We start from the raw sequence: 13,612 nt of genomic DNA on the forward strand, positions 1-13,612 counted from the left end.
ATGTATTTTGAGTAAGAAATAAGAAAAAAGGTTCAATAAATAGATTAAAGAGAAAGGGGGAGAGTGGACAACCTTGCCTTGTGCCATTAGTAATCTGGATAGGATTGGATCTTTTTTTATTTATATAGAGATATGTGTATGAGTTTGAATAGAGAGTTCTGATCATAACTAGGAAGGATGTGGGTATATTAAAAGTGCTAACGTGGAGAAGAGGAATTCCCAGTTTACCCTGTCAATGCTTTTGATGCGTCTAAGGTTAAGGCATATAGCGGGTTTTTTCTTTTTTGGTAAACTGGATAAGAGAGTCTAGTGTTAATGTATTGTCCCATGTATGTCTATTGGACATGAACCCAGCTTGGTCAGGTGATATTAAGTATGGTAATACCTGTTTAAGTCTATTGGCTAAAATGGCAGAGAAAATTTTGATATCAACATTTATAAGCGAGATGGGTCTGTAGTTATGGGTCTGTTTTTCTTTATTGTTTTTAAGTAGTAAGATTGTTTTGAATTGTTCCAATGTATGTCAGTAATTCCATGATTCACTATGAAGTTAAATACTTCTAGGAGGATAGGGGCAATTTTGAGTTAAAAGTTTTGAAAAATTAGTAGTGAAGCCGTCCGGCCCGGGATTTGCCTATTTTGAGTTTATTAATAGCGTTTTGAATCTCTTGCAAATTAAACGGAGCTGATAGTATGGATATTTGCTCCTGGGTGAGAGATGGGAAGTTGATTGAATTAAGAAATTTATCCATCTGCAGTCTAGAATTGTTGTGTTTGTTATTGCTATAAATGTCCAGTATATGTCATAGAAGAGCTTGATAATCTCAGTCTGTTTTGTAGATTTCCTTTATGTTGTAAAATGGAAATTGTTGGAGCACCGCTATTGTTTTTGAGTATTCTAGCCAGTGTTCTAGATGGGATTTGTGCCCATTCAGAGTATGTTGCAATTTGTCTTTGTTCCTGTATCGAGTAGTTGTATAAATGTAGCCCACATAGTTCTTTATGTGTAGTATTGATCATTTCCTCTAGTTTGGAGTCGGGATGTGTTTTAAATTCTCTTTCCAGGGATGCTAGCCTTAGAGTAAGAGCCGATTCTTTCCTTTTATTAAGCTTATTAAAGAATGCGGTTTTACTAATCAGATACCCTCTTAGTTCAGCCTTGCAGGCCGCCCATTGTATGTCTAGCGCTATCTGAGAACAACCAAACCCTGCGTATAATTCCGACAATGTCCTATTAATTCTCTCTACCACTTCTTTGTGTTTTAATAAGTTGTTGTTAAAGGACCAGTCTGCCCGGGAGGTACCGGATGTGAAGATAATCCTAAGGGAGATTTTTGCATGATCCGATAATAACCTAGGTTCACATCTTAGTGTAATCTTGAATTTAGAAAGGAATTTAGAGATTAGGAAGAAGTCTAGACGTGACCATGATTTGTGGCAGTGGGAATAAAAAGTGTACATACTGCTTTTAGCTACATCCGCACCAAAGACAATAGTATCCATGAGATTAAAGTCCGCCATTAGTTCTTCCAGAGCAGTAGAGGCTTGGTAGTTATATGAGGGTGAGTTACTGGTACGGTCTAAGCTGGGATTTATAACTGTATTCCAGTCTCCTCCAATAATAAAAAGGTGATCAGGGAATGAGCTAAGGATATTGTAAATATCCATGATGAAGAGGTGTTGTTGGGTGCATGGACCATATACGTTCAGAAATAAAACGGGTTTAGTAGAATCCGGAACTATGGATGTAAAATAACACCACCTACCGTATTTATCGGACTTAGCGTCTATGATGTTGCCCTGGAATTGTCTCTTAATTAGGATTGCTACTCCTTGAGTTTGAACTATCGCCCGCTATTATAGTCCTGATCCATTTTTTTTGGAAGTTTTTCCCAGCATTCTTTGGGTAGGTGTGTCTCCTGTAAGTAACATATACTAGCCTGAGATTTAAAGAAAAGATGTAGTATTAGGTTTTTTCTCAGCATTCTGTAAGCCTTTAACGTTCCAACAGTCTATTTGCCAGCTACTGAATTCCTTAGTTTAATTTGTGTTATTGAAGAGTGGAATAAAAGGAGATTATTGTTATACCTACATGTAATACGGTTTGTTTAGGAGGATTTATTTTTGGGTATAAGTGAGAGCGAAAACTTGATATATCTTTAACACTGCCTTTTGAAGAGATTATCATTGAGACAGAAGGTAGCCCACAACTTCTTCAGACTAACCCCAGTGCCTAACCACCCATACTCCTTGTATGAAGAAGTATATATACATATAAACATTAACCTAAACTTTACTATACATATGTACAAAATATACCTTTTCCAAAACATAACCTACCTAGAATCCTTACTACATCGCCCACTGAGCTTCTAAGACTGAATACTATTTGATATGCAGTTTAGATAGCTTGTGGCATGGTCTGTGGTAGAGTAGAATGAAGTAGCGGATGTATATGACAGCATGCCATCACGAGGGTGTATACTCACGGAGTCCATCTATTTACAAATATATGTGTGGTTTTAGTGACTAATATTATGCTACAGACGCTTTTGACTTGACAGTAGAAGGACTTAGCACAGCTAGGTAGTCTAAAAGAAAGACTCTGTCTGAGACAAGTGTTTATGTATGGTGCCCTTACTCAAGCAGCTAGTTATGTTAACGCCAAAGCGCCCCCATATTCAGGAAAGGGAGAAGAAGGGGGATCCAATGCTATAAGTATGTATATTAATTGGCTCGGTAAAAAACAGCTTTCTCCTTTGCTGCCAGAGTATATGACATATGTATCTGGCTGCCCAACTTAAATAGAGTTTCTTGACACTACCCTATACCCTTACTCTTTAAAAACTTAGTTTGTATTCCATGGGTATAGCCTTCTCAGACACAAAACTAGGGTCCGCTTACAATCTTGACCTGTACTGCAAGCAACATATTGTATAATAGTGAATACCTTTAGAACAAGGCTCTTAACAGACTCTCAGACACTACATAATTAAAGTAAGTGTAGCAGTCAGGGACTGACTAGGAATACCTTTAGTATTCTTTAGTTGTATTTAGTATTACTATATGACTATAGGTATGGGGCTTAAGCAATAATGCCTGTACCTGATATAGCAGTATTACTCAATCTGATAATAGAATTTTCGAATACAAGCTTTAATACCAAGAGGCAATGTTTACTTTTATTTTATATTGTTTTGCACAGTCCAGCACGTGCCGCATTACTATAGGCTTAGTGGATGTAAAATGACTGAGGAGTTGCAGCATTCATACGTGTTGCACGCATATCTAGACTTTACATGTGCTGCATACCAAATAACGTTAATGTGACTCTGTACACCACAGGGGAGGCATTAGGCCTCTTAGCAACACCATCGTGGAACTGATTAGACCTGTATGGGGGCAAGTTTGAAATTTTATATTGTAGGAGCACACAGTCCATTATGGGAAGAGTTCAAACATCTTGGACAGAAAGCAGAGTAGCACCCATATGGTTGTTTATCATGTCACTTAGAGAGGATATTATGCCAGGGACCCTAACCTTTCATAGGTGATTCAGTATACATAACTATAATATATACATACATAAATATCTTACATTTTTATTAGGGACAAACCAAAAAATATGGGGCAAAAAACCTGGAGATTCTGGGCAGTTAGGATGTATGAAACTGGTATACCTGGGATGGGATCTGGTTACGGTTGACATATTTGGTACTGGTAAAACTTGACAAAGCCTTTTACCATTTCAGAAAGTAAATGTGCTTTGCACAGCAATAGTGTAATGTACTAAATTCAATACAAAAGTAAATACATAGAGTTCTGCAGGTGATACAACATAGTTTGATACATTCATATTGTTCTTCCAACCTGTTTGAGCTATTACACTAAGTAAGCACAATGAACTAAAATTATACTGAGTAGATTGAAACAAGAAAGGACAAAAAAAAAAACAAAACAGGAGAGAAGAAAAAAGAAACACAAAAAACAAATATTTGCATAGTTTCCTGCATTGTATGCTTCATAATTTCCCTGAATCAAGTTTTTGTTGGTTTCAACAATAGTATGTATACTGAGACGAATAGCTGTACCTTCCCCAGAGAACTGTGTGCAAATGGAGGACTTATCCGTTTTTCCTTTTTTTACCTCTGTGTATAAAATGCTTAGACTTGTGCTTTGTGCGCTACTGCTAGAATGCAAAGGATTCTTTCCATCAGGCTGTCTCAATGTTTAAACTTAATGCCTCTCAGCGTACAAATTATAAGAGCCAAAATACTATTTGACAACAGATTTTACATGTACATAGTAAATCCACTTGACGCTATCAGCAGCTTGGGAAAAATAAACTTGAAAATGGGTTGGCTCACAGAATGACTCGTGTCTGACAAGCTAACAGGATTGTAGTGCTTCACTGATTTCTGCACGGTTACCGGAGGTTAACAGTGTTATATGAGGCGCAAAGCAGAAGCGCTTCAGAGCGGAGGTCCATAGCTGCCCTAAGCGCCTGACAGCAAGCCCTGCTTACCGCTTGCCTGTTGGATTCATCACTTAGCAGTTGCTTGGAAGGTTGTCTGCGTGATTGTTGGATTGTAGGAGGCATGATGTTGGGCTAGGGAGTTGTATGCATTCCTGAAGGATCGCATTCGGAGGATTATTGATGTGCCCCATGTATGTTGCAGCAGTGACATGTGTTGCGGCCAAAGGAGACCCACCTGGAAACATCCGCGAAAGAGTTTGTACCTACGTACACGTGTCTGACGCCATCAACAAGAGGGCTTTGATACTTTTCTACAGGTAAGTGAAGGAGTACTGGTTGGTTAAAATAAAAGTAGAGTCGGTAGATTTGTTGAGCTTTCCAGATATGAGAAACATTGTATTATTCTGATATTTAGCTCTGTGAAGGAGTCGCTAGCGTTAATATAGCTTCAGGAAGTAGGAACTTTGTTGAAAGCCTTAATAAAGGCTGTTTTTGCATCATTTTGAGAGTTAATCGAGTATCTCACTTCATTGCTATAGAATATCAGGTTGGAAGGATATCTCATTTGAAAATGTTTCTTTTGATTAAATCTGCACAAAACGGAGCCAATTTTTGTCTGTTTTCTTTGATGCTTGCAGGTAAGTCTTAAAAAATATATTTTATGCTTGTTCCAGACTAGGATTTATGTTTTTTTGCAGCATTTAATATTTTTTGTGTTACTTGGTAGTTGAGCAGCTTAACATAGACTTGACGGGGGTCTGAGGTGTCTTGCCTTCTCCGGAGAGCTCTGTGGGCCCTTTCAATGATAATCTCAGGTATCTCACCGTCAATTTGTAGTAGAGACTCGAAGATTTGCTTTGCAGTAGTAATTAGGTTTTGATTGTCATAGCTCTCAGGGATACCTCTGATCAGAATATTGTTTCTCCGACTTCTTGCCTCCAGATCTGTTATTTTCATTTGGATTTCTGTTATAACTGTGGATTTAGCACTAAGCTCTTCAGTAAGGGTTTGAATTTGAGATTCATTTGTCTGTATTTTTTGTTCAAGAGTGCCCACTCTTTCAGCAATCTGAGTGACAGATTTACTAATGCTTGAAAGTTGTTCCGAAGTTCTGGATGGCTGCATGTATGGGTTGTAGGGCCTGTTTTAATTCATCCATGTGGAAGGCAGAGGCCTCAGTAATGGCACTAGTGTTTTGTTAGGTTCCAGATGTTGTTTATTGGTTTTTGCCTTTTGGAAGTATTCTCTTTTCTGGTGAGAAGATTATTGAAGATTTAGCTTTTGTTGTCTGTGTTTCCATTATAATAGGGTCATTTGAAGATTTTTGCTGTCTAGCCATGTGGTCTTCAGAGTACTGCAGTAAATTGAGGCCTTCTGGAACACAGTAAGTACAAGACTTAGAAAGCTGATATAGTATATACAGTTGGTTTAGACACTTTCTTTATAGCTGCAAGTCCTGAATGGTTTGATTTTTGATGCTGTAGTCGATTCCTTTACTCGATAGAACGTCCCTAAGCTTTTGAGAGATATAAAGATTGAGGTAAAACTAATAAGGTAGGGAGCTCAGTGTAGATGCAGTTCACCAGGCGACCACCATCTTGGAATGTTCTGCTTATGTTAGACTTAACCCTATGCATTCTGAATCTTTCTTGCATTTCCTTGTTCCTAAAGAATCCTATAAATAAGTGCACTAGTTCAAAAATGTGCTAGCTTAAAACAACAAAGTGTGTAAAGCCCTATTGATGCTGCATATATGTTGCCAACAATGCCCAGCTTTTTATGCCGGGAAGACCAATAGGAAACTAAAGTAGCAGCTATATGAACATATATACAGCATCAATAGGGCTAGAATAGAAAATGTTCTGGCTAAGCACATAGTAAAATTGACAACCACAGTTTTAAATTTAGAGGTATTGACCAAGTTGAACCTGGTAACAGAGGTGGTCCTTTTTCTTTGTTGTTGGAGATATTAGAGCTATTTGGCCCTAGGTGTGAGTGCGTGCCTTCTCTGGAAGGTTGGGTGCCATGCTGGCAACTCGACACTGTAAAACTCCACTGCCAATCATGCACAGACAGGTCATCCACTGTGATGACCCCTAACTGGGAAAAGCTGAAAGAAGAAGAAGTTGGAGAAATTAGAGCTGATATGGCAAATCAAACTGAAGGCCTTTACATATCCCGGCTTGAATGAAGCTTGCTCTATCACCTGTTTATTAAAACTTAAAAGCCTGCTAAGATAAACAGATCAAATTTCAGTTTTTAAGGAACATTTTAACAAGGAATGTATGTTGTTTTATATGTTGTCAATATTCTTGTGTAAATGTGTGCACACTTTGTTGTTTTAAGTTAGCACAATTTTAAACCAGTGCACTTATTTATAGGATTCTTTAAGAACAAGGAAATGCAAGAAAGATTCAGAATGCATAGGGTTAAGTCTAACTTAAGCAGTTAAATGCAAGTAAGAATCTGAGTTTGATTCATCATCATCTTCATCATCATCATCATCATCATCCCCTTTTTCCCATTTTTTTCTACATGGGGTGAGGGTATCATGTTAACTGTTGCCAACTCTCTCGATTCAGTGCCACACTCCTGCCTTCTTCAACACTCATGCCTGACTGTCGCAGATCTTCTTTCACATAATCCATCCACCTCTTTGCTGGACATCCTTGCTTCCTCTTACCTTCTTCCTGTCTGTCCCAAATCTTCCTCACCACATTGTCTTCTGCTTTTCTACACATGTGCCCAAACCGCCATAATCTGTTCTCTTTGATATTTTCTGCAATTGGAGCTACTTTGGCTTCTGCTCTTATGTCCTCATTTCTTCATCTGTCCCACAGTGTGCATCCTATCACCTTTCTCAGGCACTTCATTTCCATCACCTCTAGCTTCTTCAACTGTTCTGCCTTTACTGTCCAGGTTTCTGTACCATACAGCAGTACTGGTTGCACCACTGTCTTGTACACCTTACTTTTCAGTTTCTTTGGCATTCTTCTGTCATAGACTACACCTGATACTCTATGCCAGTTGGCTGCAGTTCCTCTGATTCTAGCTTTGACCTCTTCATTCAGACTACCCTTCTCCTCAACTACCCCTCCCAGATACTTGAAGCTGTTTACCTGTTCCACTATCTTCCCTTTTATCTCTACTCTCAGCTTCTGATATATACCTATAAATAAGTGCACTAGTTCAAAAATGTGCTAGCTTAAAACAACAAAGTGTGTAAAGCCCTATTGATGCTGTATATATGTTGCCAACAATGCCCAGCTTTTTATGCCGGGAAGACCAATAGGAAACTAAAGTAGCGGCTATATGAACATATATACAGCATCAATAGGGCTAGAATAGAAAATGTTCTGGCTAAGCACATAGTAAAATTTGACAACCACAGTTTTAAATTTAGAGGTATTGACCAAGTTGAACCTGGTAACAGAGGTGGTCCTTTTTCTTTGTTGTTGGAGATATTAGAGCTATTTGGCCCTAGGTGTGAGTGCGTGCCTTCTCTGGAAGGTTGGGTGCCATGCTGGCAACTCGACACTGTAAAACTCCACTGCCAATCATGCGCAGACAGGTCATCCACTGTGATGACCCCTAACTGGGAAAAGCTGAAAGAAGAAGAAGTTGGAGAAATTAGAGCTGATATGGCAAATCAAACTGAAGGCCTTTACATATCCAGGCTTGAATGAAGCTTGCTCTATCACCTGTTTATTAAAACTTAAAAGCCTGCTAAGATAAACAGATCAAATTTCAGTTTTTAAGGAACATTTTAACAAGGAATGTATGTTGTTTTATATGTTGTCAATATTCTTGTGTAAATGTGTGCACACTTTGTTGTTTTAAGCTAGCACAATTTTAAACCAGTGCACTTATTTATAGGATTCTTTAAGAACAAGGAAATGCAAGAAAGATTCAGAATGCATAGGGTTAAGTCTAACTTAAGCAGTTAAATGCAAGTAAGAATCTGAGTTTGATTCATCATCATCTTCATCATCATCATCATCATCATCATCCCCTTTTTCCCATTTTTTTCTACATGGGGTGAGGGTATCATGTTAACTGTTGCCAACTCTCTCGATTCAGTGCCACACTCCTGCCTTCTTCAACACTCATGCCTGACTGTCGCAGATCTTCTTTCACATAATCCATCCACCTCTTTGCTGGACATCCTTGCTTCCTCTTACCTTCTTCCTGTCTGTCCCAAATCTTCCTCACCACATTGTCTTCTGCTTTTCTACACATGTGCCCAAACCACCATAATCTGTTCTCTTTGATCTTTTCTGCAATTGGAGCTACTTTGGCTTCTGCTCTTATGTCCTCATTTCTTCATCTGTCCCACAGTGTGCATCCTATCACCTTTCTCAGGCACTTCATTTCCATCACCTCTAGCTTCTTCAACTGTTCTGCCTTTACTGTCCAGGTTTCTGTACCATACAGCAGTACTGGTTGCACCACTGTCTTGTACACCTTACTTTTCAGTTTCTTTGGCATTCTTCTGTCATAGACTACACCTGATACTCTATGCCAGTTGGCTGCAGTTCCTCTGATTCTAGCTTTGACCTCTTCATTCAGACTACCCTTCTCCTCAACTACCCCTCCCAGATACTTGAAGCTGTTTACCTGTTCCACTATCTTCCCTTTTATCTCTACTCTCAGCTTCTGATTTCCCCAATTTGCTGCCATTGCCACTGCCTTATCTGAGCTTAGTTTCATCCCATGTGCCTTCAGATTTGAATTCTATTCTCCTATCATTTGCTGAAGCTCTTACTCAAAAATCTAGGTCTAAAATACATCACATGACAAGTATGAATTGTTATAAAAGAAGCTTTGTACTTTAAATCTGTTTATTCTGATGAAGTTCTGTATGGTACTTGAACAAAAAGTGCTTCAATAAATTTGTGCACACTACTATTCTTCAGTGGAGCCTTTCTGTTATTCATTTGTGAATCCTCAATGATTTGCCAGAAAACCACAATTTTGTAAGAAACAGACAAAAATACGAGGCAAAAATCTGGACATTCTGTAAAACTCTGTACAGTGGAGAGGTATGGTAAGTAAGCTTACAGTGAAGTCCTCTAGTTGGTAAGTAAATGGCTGCTAGCGTATAGGTGCAATGCATTATTTCTAACACAATTGACATGTCTAAAGGAACAAGACTAAAAACAAAAACTAAACAGTACTTTTTTTGTGGTTCCCTGAAGCAGTTTGCATGGGATCACTTACTGGTAATGTAGTTAAGATTCTTCTGCCTTTGGTTTTGTCACAACTGTGTCTATAGTGTTTTTGAATGCAGCATTTAATTAGGTTTCATTAATTAAAAGGAGGTAGGGATAGGGGTTAATAGAGGCTTCTGGAGCAGCCACCTAGACTTCAAACTGCCAAAATCCATAACACTTACTTTAACCAAGTGTTACGAATCTAGAAATTAACACAATTTACGTATTACTCTACTTTTGTAAATGCAAGTTTTGGATCTGTAAAGCTTTTTTTTGGTTTGTTTCACATTCTTAATTAGGTTAGTACAAATAATCAAGCTGCTTTATAGTCAAGATCCATGTAAGAAAGCTTTAATTGCTTTGTAACAGCAAGTCACATAGCAAATAATTTCATTTGTTATTACAACATACCCATCTATTTAAAGTGCACAGCACCATTAAATATAGTACATAATACACAGCACAATTAAATACAGTACCCACCTTTATGAATGATTTGATTGTTACGGCAAGCATATTCATTCTGCACTCTTCAGTTTGTTTAAGATGCTTACTCATGGCTGTATTCCCTACATGACAACTGTTTTGCACATTATACGCAGACAACCTACTTTGAGGGTCACAGTAGAGAAATGATTTGAGATGACTCCTCCAAGAAGAAAAGCATACAAAACAGTAATAAATGTCTATCCCAGTCATTTCTATTAAGCTGAAAACAAATAAGGAGTTATGTAGGAACTTGGTAGTGGACAATGGGTTGAAAAGGACACAGAAGGAGTCATTCGCTCATTCAGATAGTCTAAAGTTGGCTAAATATAGCATTTGGTAATCAGTCAGATTACTGATGAATATTAGATACAGTGATCTCCCTGGAATGGCTAAGCATACATTTAGGAATTAGATGGGCTACAAAACATACTTTTCTGATCTTAATTGACATCTACTGGACAAATTTAAATTGTTGTCTTTCAGTGTCCATAGATCTTTAGCAGTGTTATCTTTTTTATGATATATGCATTTATTGCTGTAATCATGATTATTGCCCTATTTCTCAAGTTTCATGATGTTAAATTTGCTGGCAATAAATTTGAGGGTCTTGCTAAAGTACCAGATGTGCGTCTTTTATGGACTGTCTCGGAGAACTTCTGCATGTTTAATGAACTAATTATGGTAACCAGTTGTAAATCTTCTCTGTATCTAGTTAGCCATAACTCATTTCCCTTTTATATATACTACAATAATAGTTCAAAATGGTGTGCCTCTGGTACATAGCCTATGAAATATCACTGGTAACCACCACTGAAATGGGAAGCCCTCCTCTATTTACTGTGTCCTGTTACTTAACTAGTGTTTTATACTCTGAATTAAAGAATGAACTACAATGCTTCTAATTTGTACATTACTTCCTTAAGTAGAATAGTGCTGAATATGTCAAAGCAAACAGTATACACTGTCAGTTCTATATCAGGTGCTGCTGTTTCCTCTTCAGAGAATGTCACGATATCTAAAAAGTAGGATCTCCCCTTACCAGGCCGCTTCCATATCTAAACAAAGTAGATCCCCTGTCTCATGTTATACAGACTGCTTGAAGTTACTCATCATGATTTGAAATAAACGTTATAATACTCACTGTGACTTAAAATAGAATACAGGTCAGTCTGCAAATTGATTGGAGCTGATGTGACATCTTTAGCCCATTGTGAATTGTTAAGCCTACAACCTGCTATGACAGGCCATGGAACATATCCACATTATAACATTTTAATTTATTGCTGTTTAGTTATGTTTTCATGCATGGTTATATAAGGAATGCATACCCTCATCTCTTTAGCACCTGGGCATATATCTTTCCTTTTGGTGAAGTTTGTAAAAAAACTTTTTTGCAAGTGCAGATGTTTTGTGGATGGGGCAGGTGCAGATGTCCTGTGGCTGGGTGACTATGCCATTGTTTACTGATGTGTTGCATTTACATGTTTTTCTCTCTGTGTATTCTGATGTAAATAAAGAATACCTTACAGTTTATTTCAGCTTCTAAGATCAAGCTATGTTCACAGCTAGAACTGGAAGATTTGATAAATACGTAGGTAGTACATTTTTAATACAGACTTATACAATATTTCATGAAAGTTTGATAGTACCAGTTTTTTTCTGTTGCATGTCTTTTAAATGTTGACATTACACCAAGGGGCCTACCCTACCCCACATTTGGGGCAGTCTATCACAACCTCAACCCACATCCAGTCTCTGTGAAAACAGGATTAACTGCCTCCAAACCTAAAGTCTGAACCATAAGGTTACTCTTATCCCAAAGTCACCAGCCATCTAGATGAACTCCTTGTGTTTAAACATGCAAATGGAAAACAAGTGGAGGTCAAGCAAAATATTAGTTTGCTGTCCTTTCCTGTTACTCTTGCATAATTATCTTTAAGGCTGCCTAGTATCAAAGGTCTGCATCCGAACAGTGGACACTGACTCCTCCAAACACCTCTGACTTTTAATATTGTATGCTTATGTGACTTTCCATTTCGCATCTAAACAAATTGTATTATACTCTGTTAATATGCCCATGTGCCTTTTAAAAAACAGATGTTTACTGTCAACCATTTAGGTAAATAACGCATTTGTAATATGTTGCAGTTAAACTCCCTTGCAAAAATAATTTGGTTTGAGATTGACCATAAAACCTCCATAGCCTTTGTGTGCTAAATCAGGCTATTTAAATGCTTATGACTGCTTCTTGAAATAGCTCTGAGCTATATCTCCAATGTCCCACTGCAGTAAGAGCATACTTTCTAGACAAAAAAAAAGCAGAAAACCACATGCTACACTCCAGTGTTGTTGTTTTATTGTATATTCTGAACTTTTACATTTAATTATCTTTTTATGAGAAAACATAAAAATCTTCTGGTGCACATAAATAGTGCTGCATTGCCCAGAATAGAAGGTGCAGCAAAGTTAATCTCCATAAAAAGCAAATGTTTTAATTTACTAGCAGCAAAAAGAAAATACATTTTGAAAAAGAAAAATCTAAGGCATTGATCTGCAGTTCTTTCCCCCTCTCTGCACTTTGTCTGTCTGAGAGGAGTCATAATGCTTGTTCTTGTATTATGGCACAGAGTGGTAAGACTGACTTGCTAACAGTCTATATCTTTATAGGATCATAGGATCATAGGAGGTTACTAGGCTATTAGCCCTGAGGCCCTTATAAGCCTAGCCAAGAGTTTAGCCCATGTTTAGACAAGTCAGCACCCAGAGCCCCTGTCCAGCAGGGACACAGATGGAATCCCAGGGGTGTATTTTCTGCTCCCCATCCAGTTATCCAGGTTGCACTTAAAAAGGGATAATGAGGTACTCTGCTTGATGTGGAGAGGGAGTCTATTCCGTATGATTCCTACTATGACCCAAGCCTGAGTTCTTCATTCTTTAGCTACATACTGCATTACTGAGCAACTCACATAATCAGAATAAAAACCTTTGGTTACACATTAAGAGTTGCACTTTTACCAAATACATTTTACCCATTTAAAAGGTGCAATGCACATTCGGTTTCTTATAGGTTACTATTGACCTCAGCCTGGTTTATGAGGAAATGTCTGATGTGATCCTATCATAAATAAAATGTATGCTTTGAATGTGCCATTGTGAGGAAGTGGTCAATTAAGAGCAGACTGGGAAACTCAATACAAAGTAAATATCAATAACAGGAAAAATGTGACAGACACATTATTACAAAATACTTTTCAAGCTTATGGCATAAGCTTCTGCTTATAACAGGAAGTCAGTCATTAACTTGAAAATATTCTTTACTCATACACACACACATGCTCTCATACACACACACACCTATCTGAGAAGCAGAAAATATCATTGTAGGGTTTCAGCAATAACGCTTCCTAAAAGAAGGTAGACCATAAGCTTGAAA

The sequence above is a fragment of the Protopterus annectens genome, chromosome 2.part1 (assembly GCF_019279795.1).
Source record: "Protopterus annectens isolate FY-2018-M chromosome 2.part1, PAN1.0, whole genome shotgun sequence".
In the NCBI taxonomy this organism is placed as follows: domain Eukaryota; kingdom Metazoa; phylum Chordata; order Ceratodontiformes; family Protopteridae; genus Protopterus; species Protopterus annectens.